Raw genomic sequence first — 18199 nt, 5'->3', positions numbered from 1 at the left:
CAACTTAGAGGAATTTTTTAAGGTGGTATGGTCGCAAACGGTGGAAAAATGTGGACTGTGAAAACGTTCCGGACGGAAGTGAAAAAAGGTGCTTTGCAAAACCGAGTATTCCTGGAATTTTTTGGACCTTGGAAAATATTTGCCCAAGGTGAGTGGGGTGTGTGGATGGTGGAACGGTTCAAATCGGATGAGAAATTTGGGATATGCAGTGGATTTTGTATTGGGGAGAAAATACCTGGACATTTTGGGAAAAGTGGGAATTTTGGGAAAAGGAAACATGTTTTGCATTCGATGTATAAGAAGAGTAGTGTGTGCGGATGGTTTAAAGGTCGGAATCGCGTAAAAAAATGGCGCAAAAGTTTGAGAATTTTGGGCATTGTAGAACTATGAATATGTCTATTCATATGAAATGGGAATTTCCTGGACATTTGGGGATTTCGGGAAAACCGGGATTTTTTCTAAATATAAATACAAGCACAATTGTCCTGGAAGATATGAATGGGTTGGTGTTGGAATTTTTAGAATCGGTTGAAAAATGTTGACGGAGTAACAGTTTGAGTTGATAATGGGTATTTTGGAATTCCTGCAATTTTCGGAAAACCGGGAATTTGTACGGAAAATAAATAGGAAGATTTGTTGTCCCAACTAAGAGGAATGTTTTGGGTCGGATGGTCGGAAATGGTGGAAAAATGTGGACTGTAAAAACTTTCCAGGAAGAGGTGAAAATAGGGCTGTGGAAAACCGGAGATCATGGAATTTTTTTGACCTTGGAAAACATTTGCCCAAGGTGAGTGGGGTGTGTGGATGGTGGAACGGTTCAAATTGGATGAGAAATTTGGGATATGCAGTGGATTTTGTATTGGGGAGAAAATACCTGGACATTTTGGGAAAAGTGGGAATTTTGGGAAAGGGAAAACATGTTTTGCATTCGATATATCAGAAGAGTAGTGTGTGTGGATGGGTGAAAGGTCGGAATCGGATAAAAAAAAATGGCGCAAAAGTTTTATAATTTTGGGCATTGTACAACTGTGAGTGTGTCCATTTATTTGAAATGGGAATTTCCTGGAAATTTGGGGATTTCAGGAAAACCGGGAATTGTTGAAAATATTGATAATAGCACAATTGTCCTGGATGATGTGAATGGTTTGGTGTTGGAATTTTTAGAATCGGTTGAAAAATGTTGACGTAGCAACAGTTTGAATTGAGAATGGGTATTTCGGAATTCCTGTAATGTCGGGAAAACCGGGAATTTGTACGGGAAAACAAAATAGGAACATTTGTTGTCCCAACTAAGAGGAATGTTTTGAAGATGTCATGTGAGATGGTCGAAAACGGTGGAAAAATGTGGGCAGTGAAAACTTTCCAGGAAGAAGTGAAAATAGGGCTTTGGAAAACCGGGAATTCCCGGAATTCCCGGAATTTTTTGGAACGATTCAAGCCGCTCTGACTTCAATGGGATCTCAAGTTGTCGCTCCTTCATTGTTGGTCTTAAGCGCAATGTCGGAGGTACATGACTTTTCCTGGCAACTCTAAGTGTGCCGAACCCGGGCACGCCGGGCCGGGTCAGGGAAATTATCTCTGAGGCCCGGCTCTGGTAATTGAGACCGGTGAGTAATGGCCGGGCGAACACCTGTTGGCGCCCACACATCACAAAGGGAACTTGGACTAGAATCTGAAATCCCAGACTCAATTAAAGTCACACGGCTGTTCTGCATGCATACTGATAGATGAAGAAAGGGGCTCCACAGGGGTCCGTCCTCGGTCCCCTCAGTCTTCCACAGACACTGCCGGTTAGACTCTTAGATAAATTGTTCACTTTAACAACAATTTGTTGAAAACCTCTTGGAGGTGCGCCCAGCGCAGCGCATAAATAAATGCGCACTGGAGTGCGCTCGGGCCGTGACAATTTTAACAAAAAATCTTACGGTACATTAAACATATTTTCATATTGCAAGTTTGTCCTTAAATAAAATACTGAACATACAAGACAACTTGTGTTTTAGTAGTAAGTAAGCAAACAAAGGCTCCTAATTTAGTCTGCTGACATATGCAGTAACATATTGAAAGTAAATACAGGTACTTTTATAGGCGGTATAGTACCGAATATGATTCATTAGTATGGCAGTACTATACTAATATCGGTATACCGTACAACCCTACTTAGGATATACGTTTATAAAACAATTGAGAAGACGTACAAAAACAATACCAAAAAAAAAAGGAAAACCAAAAATGTATAAGGCAACAGGATCAATACTAATAATAATAATATCAATAATAGTTGTTGACTGGATTTAATTCATCCATCCATCCATCCATCTTCCTCCGCTTATCCAAGCTTAAGCAGGGAAGCCCAGACTTCCCTCTCCCCAGCCACTTCGTCCAGCTCCTCCCGGGGGATCCCGAGGCGTTCCCAGGCCAGCCGGGAGAGATAGTCTTCCCAGCGTGTCCTGGGTCTTCCTCGTAGCCTCCTACCGGTCGGACGTGCCCGAAACACCTTCCTAGGGAGGCGTTCGGGTGGCATCCTGACCAGATGCCCGAACCACTTCATCTGGCTCCTCTCGATGTGGAGGAGCAGCGGCTTTACTTTGAGCTCCCCTCGGATGACAGAGCTTCTCACCCTATCTCTAAGGGAGAGCCCCGCCACCCGGCGGAGGAAACTCATTTCGGCCGCTTGTACCCTTGATCTTGTCCTTTCGGTCATGACCCAAAGCTCATGACAATAGGTGAGGATGGGAACGTAGATCGACCGGTAAATCGAGAGCTTTGCCTTCCGGCTCAGCTCCTTCTTCACCACAACGGATCGATACAGCGTCCGCATTACTGAAGACGCCGCCTGTCGATCTCACGATCCACTCTTCCCCCACTCGTGAACAAGACTCCGAGGTACTTGAAGTCCCCCACTTGGGGCAAGATCTCCTCCCCAACCCGGAGATGGCACTCCACCCTTTTCCGGGAGAGAACCATGGACTCAGACTTGGAGGTGCTGATTCCCATCCCAGTCGCTTCACACTCGGCTGCGAGCCGATCCAGTGAGAGCTGAAGATCTTGGCCAGATGAAGCCATCAGGACCACATCATCTGCAAATAGCAGAGACCTAATCCTGCAGCCACCAAACCAGATCCCCTCAACGTCCTGACTGCGCCTAGAAATTCCGTCCATAAAGGTTATGAACAGAATCGGTGACAAAGGGCAGCCTTGGCGGAGTCCAACCCTCACTGGAAACGGGTCCGACTTACTGCCGGCAATGCGGACCAAGCTCTGACACTGATCATACAGGGAGCGGACCGCCACAATCAGACAGTCCGTTACCCCATACTCTCTGAGCACTCCCCACAGGACTTCCCGAGCCTTCTCCAAGTCCACAAAGCACATGTAGACTGGTTGGGCAAACTCCCATGCACCCTCAAGGACCCTGCCGAGAGTATAGAGCTGGTCCACAGTTCCACGACCAGGACGAAAACCACACTGATCCTCCTGAATCCGAGGTTCGACTATCCGGCGTAGCCTCCTCTCCAGTACACCTGAATAGACCTTACCGGGAAGGCTGAGGAGTGTGATCCCACGATAGTTAGAACACACCCTCCGGTTCCCCTTCTTAAATTCCATCCATCCATTTTCTACCGCTTATTCCCTTTGGGGTCGCGGGGGGCGCTGGAGCCTATCTCAGCTACAATCGGGCAGAAGGCGGGGTACACCCTGGACAAGTCGCCACCTCATCGCAGGGCCAACACAGATAGACAGACAACATTCACACTCACATCCACACACTAGGGCCAATTTAGTGTTGCCAATCAACCTATCCCCAGGTGCATGTTTTTGGAGGTGGGAGGAAGCCGGAGTACCCGGAGGGAACCCACGCAGTCACGGGGAGGACATGCAAACTATACACAGAAAGATCCCGAGCCCGGGATTGAACCCAAGACTACTCAGGACCTTCATATTGTGAGGCAGATGCACTAACCCCTCTCTCACCGTGCTGCCCCCTTCTTAAATTGATTATTTAAAAAAAATAAAAAAATAAAAAAGTAATAATAATCCTTTTTATTTTTTTAAATCAATCCTCAAAAATTATTAATCCCTTTAGAATTGGAAAAAATTAAAATTTGGTTGTGATTAGATATTTGGAGCATCCCTTGTAAGTACTGCCTGTATCGATAACTATGGTACTTCATTCAAATGGCTGTCGAAGGTAAATATTGACTATTTGATGAAAGGCCAATGAGTGTTTGATCGTCCGCATGGTTCCCTCTGATGACATCCAGTCGGGCACATGAGCGGACACGTGTGTGAGGAGGTTCCACGCAGGACCTGATGTTAATAGGATTTGTTGACCCCCTGAGTGATTGACACGCTGCGCCTAACGATGGACGGTTCGTTTGTTTACCGTAGAAGCGACCCTCGAGTTAATGACAGCCTCTCTACGGTGGGCCAGCTGACAGGCTGACAAGACATGAATAAAAACATGAGCATGTCACACACACACACTCATTGGGCTGTCATACAGTTACAAGAAGCCCTCGTCGAATCCAAGCTGCCAAACACAAAATTAGCAATTCAGATTGACAAATAACCGATTTAAGATTAGTCGATAACGAACGTCAAAAACGTGTATAATTAGACGTCAAAAGGGTGCTCAGTTGCTTTCTCTGAATGTAACCATTCATAAAAGTGGCACCAAAGTGTTTGTTTGTGTCGTCAGTGCATGCATGCTAAGGGAGTGTGCTTCTTCCCAGCCGGCACAAGACATTGATACAACGTTGATTTTACGTACATGTCCTTTGAAACAACGTTGCAAAATCGTTGTATTTGTAAATTGAGACAACGTTGGTGGCTAACGTGGGATCCACGTTGTTGGTTGGGAAATGACCAAAATTCAATGGTCAAATCAATGACGTCACAACCTGACATTGAATAAACGTCGTCAAAAAGCATGTTGTTTCAACGTTGTATTCGTTTTGTAGAATATTGGTTGGGAAATGACCAAAATTCAATAGTCAAATCAATGACGTCACAACCTGACATTGAATTAATGTTGTCAAAAAGCATGTTGTTTCAACGTTGTATTCGTTTTGTTGAATATTGGTTGGGAAATGACCAAAATTCAATGGTCAAATCAACATCACAACACGACATTGATTAAACGTCGTCAAAAAGTATGTTGTTTCAACGTTGTATTCGTTTTGTTGAATATTAGTTGGGAAATGACCAAAATTCAAAGGTCAAATCAATGACGTCACAACCTGACATTGGATAAATGTTGTCATAAAGCATGTTGTTTCAACGTTGTGTTTGTGCTGTAGAATATTGGTTGGGAAATAACCAAAATTCAAAGGTCAAATCAATGACATCACAACCTGACATTGAATAAATGTTGTCAAAAAGCATGTTATTTCAACGTTGTATTCGTTTTGTAGAATATTAGTTGGAAAATGACGAGAATTCAATGGTCAAATCAATGATGTCACAACCTGACATTGAATAAATGTCGTCAAAAAGCATGTTGTTTCAACGTTGTATTTGTTTTGTTGAATATTGGTTGGGAAATGACCAAAATTCAATAGTCAAATCAATGACGCCACAACCTGACATTGAATAAATGTTGTCAAAAAGCATGTTGTTTCAAGGTTGTATTCGTTTTGTAGAAAATTGGTTGGGAAATGACCAAAATTCAATGGTCAAATCAATGATGTCACAACCCAACATTGAATAAATGTCGTCAAAAAGCATGTTGTTTCAACATTGTATTCGTTTTGTTGAATATTAGTTGGGAAATGACCAAAATTCAAAGGTCAAATCAATGATGTCACAACCTTACATTGAATAAATGTTGTCATAAAGCATGTTGTTTCAACGTTGTGTTTGTGCTGCAGAATATTGGTTGGGAAATAACCAAAATTCAAAGGTCAAATCAATGACGTCACAACCTGATATTGAATAAGCATTGTCAAAAAGCATGTTGTTTCAACGTTGTATTCGTTTTGTTGAATATTAGTTGGAAAATGACGAGAATTCAATGGTCAAATCAATGACGTCACAACCTGACATTGAATAAATGTCGTCAAAAAGCATGTTGTTTCAACGTTGTATTCGTTTTGTAGAAAAATTGTTTGGGAAATGACCAAAATTCAATGTTCAAATCAACATCACAACTTGACATTGATTACATTTTGTCAAAAAGCAAGTTGTTTCAACGTTGTATTTGTGTTGTAGAATATTGGTTGGGAAATGACCAAACTTCAATGGTCAAATCAACATCACAACCTGACATTGATTACATGTTGTCGAAAAGCATGTTGTTTCAACGTTGTGTTTGTGCTATAGAATATTGGTTGGGAAATGACCAAAATTCAATGATCAAATCATCGTCACAACCTGATATTGAATAAACGTCATCAAAACGCATGTTGTTTCAACATTGTGTTCGTGTTGTAGACTATTCGTTGGGAAATGACCAAATTTCAATGGTCAAATCATCGTCACAAACTGACATTGAATAAACGTTGTCAAAAAGCATTTTGTTTGAACGTTGTATTCGTGTTGTAGAATATTGGTTGGGAAATTACCAAAATTCAATGATCAAATCATCGTCACAACCTGATATTGAATAAGCATTATCAAAAAGCATGTTGTTTCAACGTTGTGTTCGTGTTGTAGAATATTGGTTGGGAAATGACCAAAATTCAATGATCAAATAATCGTCACAACCTGATATTGAATAAGCATTGTCAAAAAGCATGTTGTTTCAACGTTGTGTTCGTGTTGTAGAATATTGGTTGGGAAATAACCAAAATTCAATGGTCAAATCATCGTCACAACCTGACATTGAATAAGTATTGTCAAAAATGGGGACGGCGTGGCGAAGTTGGGAGAGTGGCCGTGCCAGCAATCTGAGGGTTGCTGGTTCAATCCCCACCTTCTACCATCCTAGTCACGTCCGTTGTGTCCTTGAGCAAGACACTTCACCCTTGCTCCTGATGGGCCCGGTTAGCGCCGTGCATGGCAGCTCCCGCCATCAGTGTGTGAATGTGTGTGTGTGTGAATGGGTGAATGTGGAAAATAGTGTCAAAGCGCTTTGAGTTCCTTAAAAAAAAAGGTAGAAAAGCGCTATACAAGTACGACCCATTTACCATTTACCAAAAAGCATGTTGTTTCAACGTTGTGTTCGTGTTGTAGAATATTGGTTGGGAAATGACCAAAATTCAATGGTCGAATCAACGTCAGACCCCAAAATTGATTAAACGTTGTCAAAAAGCATGTTGTTTCAACGTTGTATTCGTGTAGAATATTGTTTGGGAAATGACCAACATTCAATGGTCAAATCATCGTCACAACCTGACATTGAATAAACGTTGTCAAAAAGTATGTTGTTTCAACGTTGTATTTGTGTTGTGGAATATTGGTTGGGAAATTACCAAATTTCAATGGTCGAATCAATGACGTCACAACCTGACATTGAATAAGCATTGTCAAAAAGCATGTTGTTTCAACGTTGTGTTCATGTTGTAGAATATTGGTTGGGAAATGACCAAAATTCAATGGTTGAATCAACGTCAGACCCCAAAATTGATTAAACGTTGTCAAAAAGCATGTTGTTTCAACGTTGTATTCGTGTAGAATATTGTTTGGGAAATGACCAACATTCAATGGTCAAATCATCGTCACAACCTGACATTGAATAAATGTTGTCAAAAAGCATGTTGTCTCAACGTTATGTTTGAATGGTAGAATATTGGTTGGAAAATGACCAAAATTCAATAGTCGAAACAACGTCAGAACCCAACATTGATTAAACGTTGTCAAAAAGTATGTTGTTTCAACGTTGTATTTGTGTTGTACAATATTGGTTGGGAAATGACCAAATTTCATTAGTCGAATCAACGTCAACATTGATTAAACGTCATCAAAAAGCATGTTTTTCCAATGTTCGGATTGAGTTGCTCAACGTCAGGACCTAATTCAACAAGTTCTCAACGTTGTTTCAATGTCTTGTGCCTGCTGGGTTACTTCTACTTGGGATTCAGAGTGTGGTGCACGTCTTGCCGCCTGCCAACAATCCTGCAGTGTTGTTCTATTTCGTACGCGCTCACCTGAAAGCTGACACGGAACTCCGCCACCGGCTTCATCTTCTGTCCTGGGAAGTGAGTGTGGAGTTGATGGAAGTCTGCTACACACAAATCACTCTTTTAACAACACAACTGTACAACATCCTAAAGCGTGTCAAAATAATTCATTATTGCATTTTTCGGAGATTCAATGCACAGTTGTTTAAAAGCGCAGAATACCGCTTATGTATATATATATATATATATATATATATATATATATATATATAGTGTTCTGAAAATTCATTTTAAAAAGTAAGTAATTATAGTTACTCGTTATGTTACCAAAAAAGTAATTGAATTACTAACGAAATTACTCTTTAATAAATATAAATAATTACGAGGGAAAGTAATTAATACGTTACTTTAAAAAAACAACTTTAAATATCTGGCATATGCATTTGAGAGATGTTTAATATAAGAGCACAGTGTGCGGAGTCTGTGCTTTTAATTTAAAATTTTACAATATTAACTATGAACAATAAAAAACTGAATATTAACAACATATGAACATCGCTCCTCTTTTACTTCTCAGACCAGCTCCTCGATAGTTGTGTATCTTTTACAATCAAGCAAAGCACAGCAAAAATTTAACAAACAGCAAAATATGAAAGTGTAATAAACACCAACAATATGATATATCATCACTTTTATGCAGAACTTTGTTGGAAAAATCTGCTTCCGCATCTTCTTCTGACACACACGTTTTGGAAACAAACCCCGCCCACTCTTTTTTGTTCCTGGTCTGAGCTGCTGTGACGTAGATTACCGTAATACCTCCTATAACACCCAAAAGTGCAGATTTCAACCATTAAAATACAAACCCTGTTTCCATATGAGTTGGAAAATTGTGTTAGATGTAAATATAAACGGAATACAATGATTTGCAAATCCTTTTCAACCCATATTCAATTGAATGCACTACAAAGACAACATATTTGATGTTCAAACTCATAAACTTTATTTTTTTTTTGCAAATAATAATTAACTTAGAATTTGATGCCAGCGACACGTGCCAAAGTAGTTGGGAAAGGGCATGTTCACCACTGTGTTACATCACCTTTTCTTTTAACAACACTCAATAAACGATTGGGAACTGAGGAAACTAATTGTTGAAGCTTTGAAAGTGGAATTCTTTCCCATTCTTGTTTTATGTAGAGCTTCAGTCGTTCAACAGTCCGGGGTCTCCGCTGTCGTATTTTACGCTTCATAATGTGCCACACATTTTCGATGGGAGACAGGTCTGGACTGCAGGCGGCCCAGGAAAGTACCCGCACTCTTTTTTTACGAAGCCACGCTGTTGTAACACGTGCTGAATGTGGCTTGGCATTGTCTTGCTGAAATAAGTAGGGGCGTCCATGAAAAAGACGGCGCTTAGATGGCAGCATATGTTGTTCCAAAACATGTATGTACCTTTCAGCATTAATGGTGCCTTCACAGATGTGTAAGTTACCCATGCCTTGGGCACTAATGCACCCCCATACTATCACAGATGCTGGCTTTTCAACTTTGCGTCGATAACAGTCTGGATGGTTCGCTTCCCCTTTGGTCCGGATGACATGATGTCGAATATTTCCAAAAACTATTTGAAATGTGGACTCGTCAGACCACAGAACACTTTTCCACTTTGCATGAGTCCATCTTAGATGATCTCGGGCCCAGAGAAGCCGGCGGCATTTCTGGATGTTGTTGATAAATGGCTTTCGCTTTGCATAGTAGAGCTTTAATTTGCACTTACAGATGTAGCGACAAACTGTATTTAGTGACAGTGGTTTTCTGAAGTGTTCCTGAGCCCATGTGGTGATATCCTTTAGAGATTGATGTCAGTTTTTGAGGGATCGAAGGTCACGGTCATTCAATGTTGGTTTCCGGCCATGCCGCTTACGTGGAGTGATTTCTCCAGATTCTCTGAACCTTTTGATGATATTATGGACCGTAGATGTTGAAATCCCTAAATTTCTTGCAATTGCACTTTGAGAAACGTTGTTCTTAAACTGTTTGACTATTTGCCCACGCAGTTGTGGACAAAGGGGTGTACCTCGCCCCATCCTTTCTTGTGAGAGACTGAGCATTTTTTGGGAAGCTGTTTTTATACCCAATCATGGCACCCACCTGTTCCCAATTAGCCTGCACACCTGTGGGATGTTCCAAATAAGTGTTTGATGAACATTCCTCAACTTTATCAGTATTTATTGCCACCTTTCCCAACTTCTTTGTCACGTGTTGCTGGCATCAAATTCTAAAGTTAATGATTATTTGCAAAAACAAAAAAGTTTATCAGTTTGGACATCAAATATGTTGTCTTTGTAGCATATTCAACTGAATATGGGTTGAAAATTATTTGCAAATCATTGTATTCTGTTTATATTTACATCTAACACAATTTCCCAACTCATATGGAAACGGGGTTTGTACTTTCTATAGTTTAAGACTTACGGTACCGTATTTTTCGGAGTATAAGTCGCTCTGGAGTATAAGTCGCACCGGCCGAAAATGCATAATAAAGAAGGAAAAAAACATGTATAAGTCGCACTGGAGTATAAGTCGCATTTTTGGGGGGAAATTTATTTGATAAAACCCAACACCAAGAATAGACATTTGAAAGGCAATTTAAAATAAATAAAGAATAGTGAACAACAGGCTGAATAAGTGTACGTTATATGAGGCATAAATAACCAACTGACAACGTGCCTGGTATGTTAATGTAACATATTATGGTAAGAATCATTCAAATAACTATAACATATAGAACATGCTATACGTTTACCAAACAATCTGTCACTCCTAATCGCTAAATCCCATGAAATCTTATACGTCTAGTCTCTTACGTGAATGAGCTAAATAATATTATTTGATATTTTACGGTAATGTGTTAATAATTTCACACATAAGTCGCTCCTAAGTATAAGTCGCACCCCCGGCCAAACTATGAAAAAAACTGTGACTTATAGTCCGAAAAATACGGTATATGTAAAAACAGCATGTTAAAGGTCTTAAAAAATGATGTAGAACGTCCTGCGGGACGGATTGAAAATCTTAATGGGCCGCGGGCCTTATTTTGTCCAGGTCTGTTCTACATGATAGTTTAACAGCTCTGGTTTCTTCTTTAAACCAGGGAGTACGCCTTTTAGTGGCCTTTTATACTATCAAAGGCAGGGCATCGTTAAAATCGTAAGTGAGGTTGTCGATAGAGCCCACATAATTTGGGAATGGCGTCTTTAAAGTTAAAGTTAAAGTACCAATGATTGTCACACACGCACTAGGTGCGGGCAAATGATTCTCTGCATTTGACCCATCACCCTTGATCACTCCCTGGGAGGTGAGGGGAGCAGTGAGGGGTGTCATTTCTTGTGATTTAACCCCCAATTCCAACCCTTGATGCTGAGTGCCAAGCAGGGAGGTAATGGCTCCCATTTTTATAGTCTTTGGTATGACTCAGCCGGGGTTTGAACTCAGGGCGGACACTCTAACCACTAGGCCACTGAGTAGGTCAAAGGTCGTAGGCCAGCAAGAGTTGTAGTTGTGACAGCATCAATGTTGTGTGGTTATTAATATTTAGCTATCTGTTTGAGAAACTTTCTGATATTTTTTGGCGGCCTATGGTTAAGAAACACAGCTTAACCACTAGGCCTACTCACTGGCCTAGTGGTTAGAGTGTCCGCCCTGAGATCGGCAGGTTGTGAGTTCAAACCCCGGCCGAGTCATACCAAAGACTATAAACATGTTACCATTACCTCCCTGCTTGGTACTCAGCATCAAGGGTTGGAATTGGGGGTTAAATCACCAAAAATGATTCCCGGGCGCGGCACCGCTGCTGCCCACTGCTCCCCTCACCTCCCAGGGCGTGATCAAAGGGGATGGGTCAAATGCAGAGGACAAATTTCACCACACCTAGTGTGTGTGTGACAATCATTGGTACTTTAACTTTAACTTTAAAGGCGCCATTCCCAAATTATGTGGGCTCTATCGATAACCTTTAACTTAACTTAATACTATATCGATAAACTTTAACTTAACTTAAGGGAAGCTCCAAGGGCATAAAGCAAGGTCCGTTTGGGTGGGTTCAGTGTCAACGGACTGACCTCTCACCTCATTAATGGACCAAAATTGAACCACTCTGATTAAAAGCATCGCCACAGCTTGATGGTGCTAATTTCACAATAAAAGCCCACTATTAAAAACAGCGCAGTCGCACCCGATCAGACAACATTGTCACACCCACGCTGTGAATCCCGGCGGACGGCCGCTTTTCCAATTAACACGTACTGCAGCGGTACTGAGGGGCGTCTCTCTCTGCGCTGACCTTCTCCTCGCTCACACGTCCCAGCTTAATGAGATGATTAGCGTCGTGTTCTCACCCTGAAAAAGGGAAACGTTTATTTTTAAGCACATTAAAGTTCATGCTTAATTTGGAGCGTCCTGCTAAGAGTGCAATCGTCAGCTGTGTGACTTGTGTCCAGTGTTTTTACTCAACAAACAGAAAGGATTTAATCAGTTCAATCATACATTTATTTTCATTTTCAATGACACAATAACACATTTTGGCATTATTAATAATATATTGTGGAAGTCGATCCCTACATGTTCCACGGATATCACGTCACAGGAGCCAGGTGTGCCGTTTAACAGAGTTGTATTTTTTTCCATCCAAATATCAAGCACAATTTTTCATGTACCGTATTTTCCGCACTATAAAGCGCACCGGATTACATACTTGCCAACCCTCCCGAATTTTCCGGGAGACTCCCGAAATTCAGCGCCTCTCCCGAAAACCTCCCGGGACAAATATTCTCCCGAAAATCTCCCGATTTTCAGCCGGAGCTGGAGGCCACGCCCCCTCCAGCTCCATGCGGACCTGAATGAGGACATCCTTTTTTCACGACGGGAGGACAACAGGGTGACAAGAACTAAATCATCCAGACAAGAGATAAATTGTATTATTATGTTTATCTTACCTACAAATAAATATATTTATTAATTTAAAAAAAAGAAAAAAGAAATACATTTTTACTATATTTTGCTAAAAACATCAAAATTAATTGTATTTTTATTTGTATTTTTTCTGACTCCTTATTACATCCAGGCATTAGAATTATACATTAAAATAAACATATTTTAAATAATTAATTTTAAATTATCATAATAATTCATTTAAAATGACCATATTTAATTATTAAAATACCGTATTTTCCGCACTATAAGGCGCACCTAAAAACCACAAATTTTCTCAAAAGCTAACAGTGCGCCTTATAACCCGGTGCGCTTTATTACGATTAATTTTCATAAAGTTTCGATCTCGCAACTTCGGTAAACAGCCGCCATCTTTTTTCCCGGTAGAACAGGAAGCGCTTCTTCTTCTACGCAAGCAACCGCCAAGGAAAGCACCCGCCCCCATAGAACAGGAAGCGCTTTAAGCAACCACCCGCCCCCGGAAGAAGAAGAAAAAACGCGCGGATATCACCGTACGTTTCATTTCCTGTTTACATCTGTAAAGACCACAAAATGGCTCCTACAAAGGACAAGGATCCGGTTCATAAAAAGACGCAATCTCTCCATCCGCACACGGATTACTACCGTATTTCACAGCAACTGATATTCCTGTGATCCGCACTGTGGAACGGGAGCACGTACGGTGAATATTCGCACCACAGGGAATGAGAAGTCATCCTTCACTGTGGTTCTAGCTTGCCATGCTAACTTCCACCCATGGTGATATTCAAAAGGAAGACCTTGCCAAAAGAGACCTTTCCAGCCGGCGTCATCATAAAAGCTAACTCGAAGGGATGGATGGATGAAGAAAAGATGAGCGAGTGGTTAAGGGAAGTTTACGCGAAGAGGCCGGGTGGCTTTTTTCACACAGCTCCGAAGGCGAACACACCTTCACTAAGACGGGCAGACAGCTCCGGACGACATACGCCAACATTTGCCAGTGGATCGTAAATGCCTGGGCAGATATTTCGGTCACAACTGTGGTCCGAGCTTTCCGGAAGGCAGGATTCACAGAACAACAGCGACACTGACTCCCGATGACTTCGACGAGACGGAACCGGCCATTTTGGATACCACGCTTGCGCAACTTTTCAATTCGGACACCGAAGACGAAGAATTCGAAGGATTTACGAATGAAGAATAACTTCAGAAGGTGAGCGCTATGTTTATTTTGTGTGTTGTGACATTAACGTTCGAGCAACATTATGTTACAATTGCTCTACACCATTTTGAATTTTACTATGTTTGTGATTGCACATTTGCGTACATTTTGGGACAGAGTTGTTAGAACGCTGGTTTTCAATATATTATTAAAGTTTGACTGAACTATCTGACTGTTTTTTTGACATTCACTTTAGCGCAGCGTTTTTTTGACATTCACTTTAGCGCAGCGTAGGCGCGGCTTATAGTCCGGGGCGGCTTATTGGTGGACAAAATTATGAAATATGTAATTCATAGAAGGTGCGGCTAATAATCCGGTGCGCCTTATAGTGCGGAAAATACGGTAATTGCTTGTTTATCAACAACTTTAGCAATTTTTTCATTACATTTTGCAGCTCTCAGAAGCCAAGTTATGTTATATTCCTAAATATTTATTTATGCAAGTTTGAAGTATCAATTATCTAAACATGTAGATATATATATATATATATATATATATATATATATATATGTCTTAATAAGGTTATCCAAAAAATAGTGCTCGATACCGTAGTAGAGCGCAATATATGTATGTGTGGGAAAAAAAATCACAAGACTATTTCATCTCTTACAGGCCTGTTTCATGAGGGGGGGTTCCCTCACTCATCAGGAGATTTTAATGGGAGCATTCACATACCATGGTTTATATAGGGCACAGAGTGGGTGGGTACAGGCTGGCATAGGGGTGTGGTGATTGGCTCATGTGTTACCTAGGAGGTGTTTCCGTCTGTGGCGGCATGCTGTTACCGTATTTTCCGCACTATAAGGCGCACCGGATTATTAGCCGCACCTTCAATGAATTACATATTTCATAACTTTGTCCACCAATAAGCCGCCCCGGATTATAAGCCGCGCCTACGCTGCGCTAAAGGGAATGTCAAAAAAACAGTCAGATAGTTCAGTCAAACTTTAATAATATATTGAAAACCAGCGTTCTAACAACTCTGTCCCAAAATGTACGCAAATGTGCAATCACAAACATAGTAAAATTCAAAATGGTGTAGAGCAATAGCAACATAATGTTGCTCGAACGTTAATGTCACAACACACAAAATAAACATAGCGCTCACCTTCTGAAGTTATTCTTCATTCGTAAATCCTTCGAATTCTTCGTCTTCGGTGTCCGAATTGAAAAGTTGCGCAAGCGTGGGATCCAAAATGGCCGGTTCCGTCTCGTCGAAGTCATCGGAGTCAGTGTCGCTGTTGTTGTCCAGTAGTTCTGTGAATCCTGCCTTCCGGAAAGCTCGGACCACAGTTGTGACCGAAATATCTGCCCAGGCATTTACGATCCACTGGCAAATGTTGGCGTATGTCGTCCGGCGCTGTCTGCCCGTCTTAGTGAAGGTGTGTTCGCCTTCGGAGCTGTGTGAAATAAGCCACCCGGCCTCTTCGCGTAAACTTCCCTTAACCACTCGCTCATCTTTTCTTCATCCATCCATCCCTTCGAGTTAGCTTTTATGATGACGCCGGCTGGAAAGGTCTCTTTTGGCAAGGTCTTCCTTTTGAATATCACCATGGGTGGAAGTTAGCATGGCAAGCTAGAACCACAGTGAAGGATGACTTCTCATTCCCTGTGGTGCGAATATTCACCGTACGTGCTCCCGTTCCACAGTGCGGTTCACAGGAATATCAGTTGCTGTGAAATACGGTAGTAATCCATGTGCGGATGGAGAGATTGCGTCTTTTTATGAACCGGATCCTTGTCGCTTAGTAGGAGCCATTTTGTGGTCTTTACAGATGTAAACAGGAAATGAAACGTACGGTGATATCCGCGCGTTTTTTCTTCTTCTTCCGGGGGCGGGTGGTTGCTTACAGTAGAAGAAGAAGCGCTTCCTGTTCTATGGGGGCGGGTGCTTTCCTTGGCGGTTGCTTGCGTAGAAGAAGAAGCGCTTCCTGTTCTACCGGGAAAAAAGATGGCGGCTGTTTACCGAAGTTGCGAGATCGAAACTTTATGAAAATGAATCGTAATAAAGCGCACCGGGTTATAAGGCGCACTGTCAGCTTTTGAGAAAATGTGTGGTTTTTAGGTGCACCTTATAGTGCGGAAAATACGGTACAATTTCGCTGCGCTTGTTGAGGGATGACAGGTCTGGACGGTAAATAATAAACAGTTTCTCTTTCAAGCATAGGTTGCATCTTTTATTACCACTATTGTAAGGTGTGCTGGATGCAAGGATTTGCCATGTTATTGAATATTCAACATTATTGTCTTTGAGGTCCCAAATGTGTTTGCTGAGTTCTGTGGTATTCCGCAGGTTTTGGTTCCTGAAAGAAGCCTTGTGATTGTTCCATCTGGTTTTGAATTCTCCCTCGGTTAATCCTACATATGTGTCGGATGTGTTAATGTCCTTGCGTATTACCTTAGATTGGTAGACAACTGATGTTTGTAAGCACCCCCCGTTGAGAGGGAAATCAGGTTTCTTTCGACAGTTACAGCCTTTGTTGGTTTTGGAGTCGCTCATATATATATATATATATATGTATGTGTGGGGAAAAAAAATCACAAGACTATTTCATCAGAGATGAAATAGTCTTGTGATTTATTTTTTTTCCCACACATACATATATTGCGCTCTACTACGGTATCGAGCACTATTTTTTTGGATAACCTTATTAAGACATATATATATATATATATATATATATATATATATATATATATATATATATGTATGAAATACTTGACTTGGTGAATTCTAGCTGTCAATATACTCCTCCCCTCTTAACCACGCCCCCAACCACGTCCTGCCCCACCCCCGACCACGCCCCCACTCCCCACCTCCCGAAATCGGAGGTCTCAAGGTTGGCAAGTATGCTGGATTATAAGGCGCACCTTCAATGAATAGCCTATTTTAAAACGTTGTTCATATATAAGGCGCACCGCATTATAAGGCGCACCGCATTATAAGGCGTATAGAATAGAACGCTACAGTAGAGGCTGGGGTTACGTTATGCATCCCGTAGTTGCGAGACCTGTTATTGGTCCATATATAAGGCGCACCGGATTATAAGGCGCACTGTCAGCTTTTGAGAAAATTTGAGGTTTTTAGGTGCGTCTTATAGTGCGGAAAATACGGTAGCTTTTCTCCAGTCTTTACTTCCTCCGCTGGCCGCTCACTGTTAAAGACAACAGATGATTAGTGAAATCTAATCACCTGCCAGCTGTGTCTCGCCGTCCCGCACATGCCCCGCCCCTAGCTGATGGTGCTCCGCCCTCGACACCATTGCCAGAGGCGGTGACCTTTGCTCCTGCAGGCGCGCTGACGCACTTTGCTCCACATATATATATATATATATATTTTTTTTTTTTTTTCACATTTACACTCCTCAATGGCACAAAAGTGAAAATGTATTACCACTTCTCCATCTTTTCATTACAATACAACCAGAAAATGTTTTTAAAAACTAAATAAAAATCAGCATTGAGAATCACTTAAATGGAATGGAATATTGAATAATGTCATTTCTGACGGCCGAATTCAGAACTATTTTTTTCATGACTGCGCTGAGGGGGTTCCTGCATATTTTGATCACTTAACTTTAATTTTGTATTATTTTTATTTTGATGAATGGGAATTGAAAAACCTTGTTTGGTGTGGGTTCACAGTGTGGCGCATATTTGTAACAGTGTTAAAGTTGTTTATACGGCCACCCTCAGTGTGACCTGGATGGCTGTTGACCAAGTATGCCTTGCATTCACTTGTGTGTGTGAAAAGACGTAGATATTATGTGATTGGGCCGGCACACAAAGGAAGTGCCTTTAAGGCACGCCCCCAATATTGTTGTCTGGGTGGAAATTCGGGAGAATGGTTGCCCCGGGAGATATTCGGGAGGGGCACTGAAATTCGGGAGTCTCCCGGGAAAATCGGGACGGTTGGCAAGTATGACTGGGAGACGCAACTGCT

At 41.5% G+C, this 18199-nt stretch overlaps 1 protein-coding gene across 3 annotated transcripts in view; it reads left to right on the top strand.

The window, feature by feature from the left end:
• Positions 1–18199, top strand: part of slc8a1b (solute carrier family 8 member 1b) — a 331344-nt gene that overhangs the window by 290173 nt on the left and 22972 nt on the right. The gene's annotated exons all lie outside the window — the stretch shown is intronic.

This window comes from Nerophis lumbriciformis, linkage group LG02 (genome assembly GCF_033978685.3).
Source record: "Nerophis lumbriciformis linkage group LG02, RoL_Nlum_v2.1, whole genome shotgun sequence".
In the NCBI taxonomy this organism is placed as follows: domain Eukaryota; kingdom Metazoa; phylum Chordata; class Actinopteri; order Syngnathiformes; family Syngnathidae; genus Nerophis; species Nerophis lumbriciformis.
Note: the sequence above shows the minus strand (reverse complement) of the source record. Positions and strands in the feature narration are given on the sequence as shown.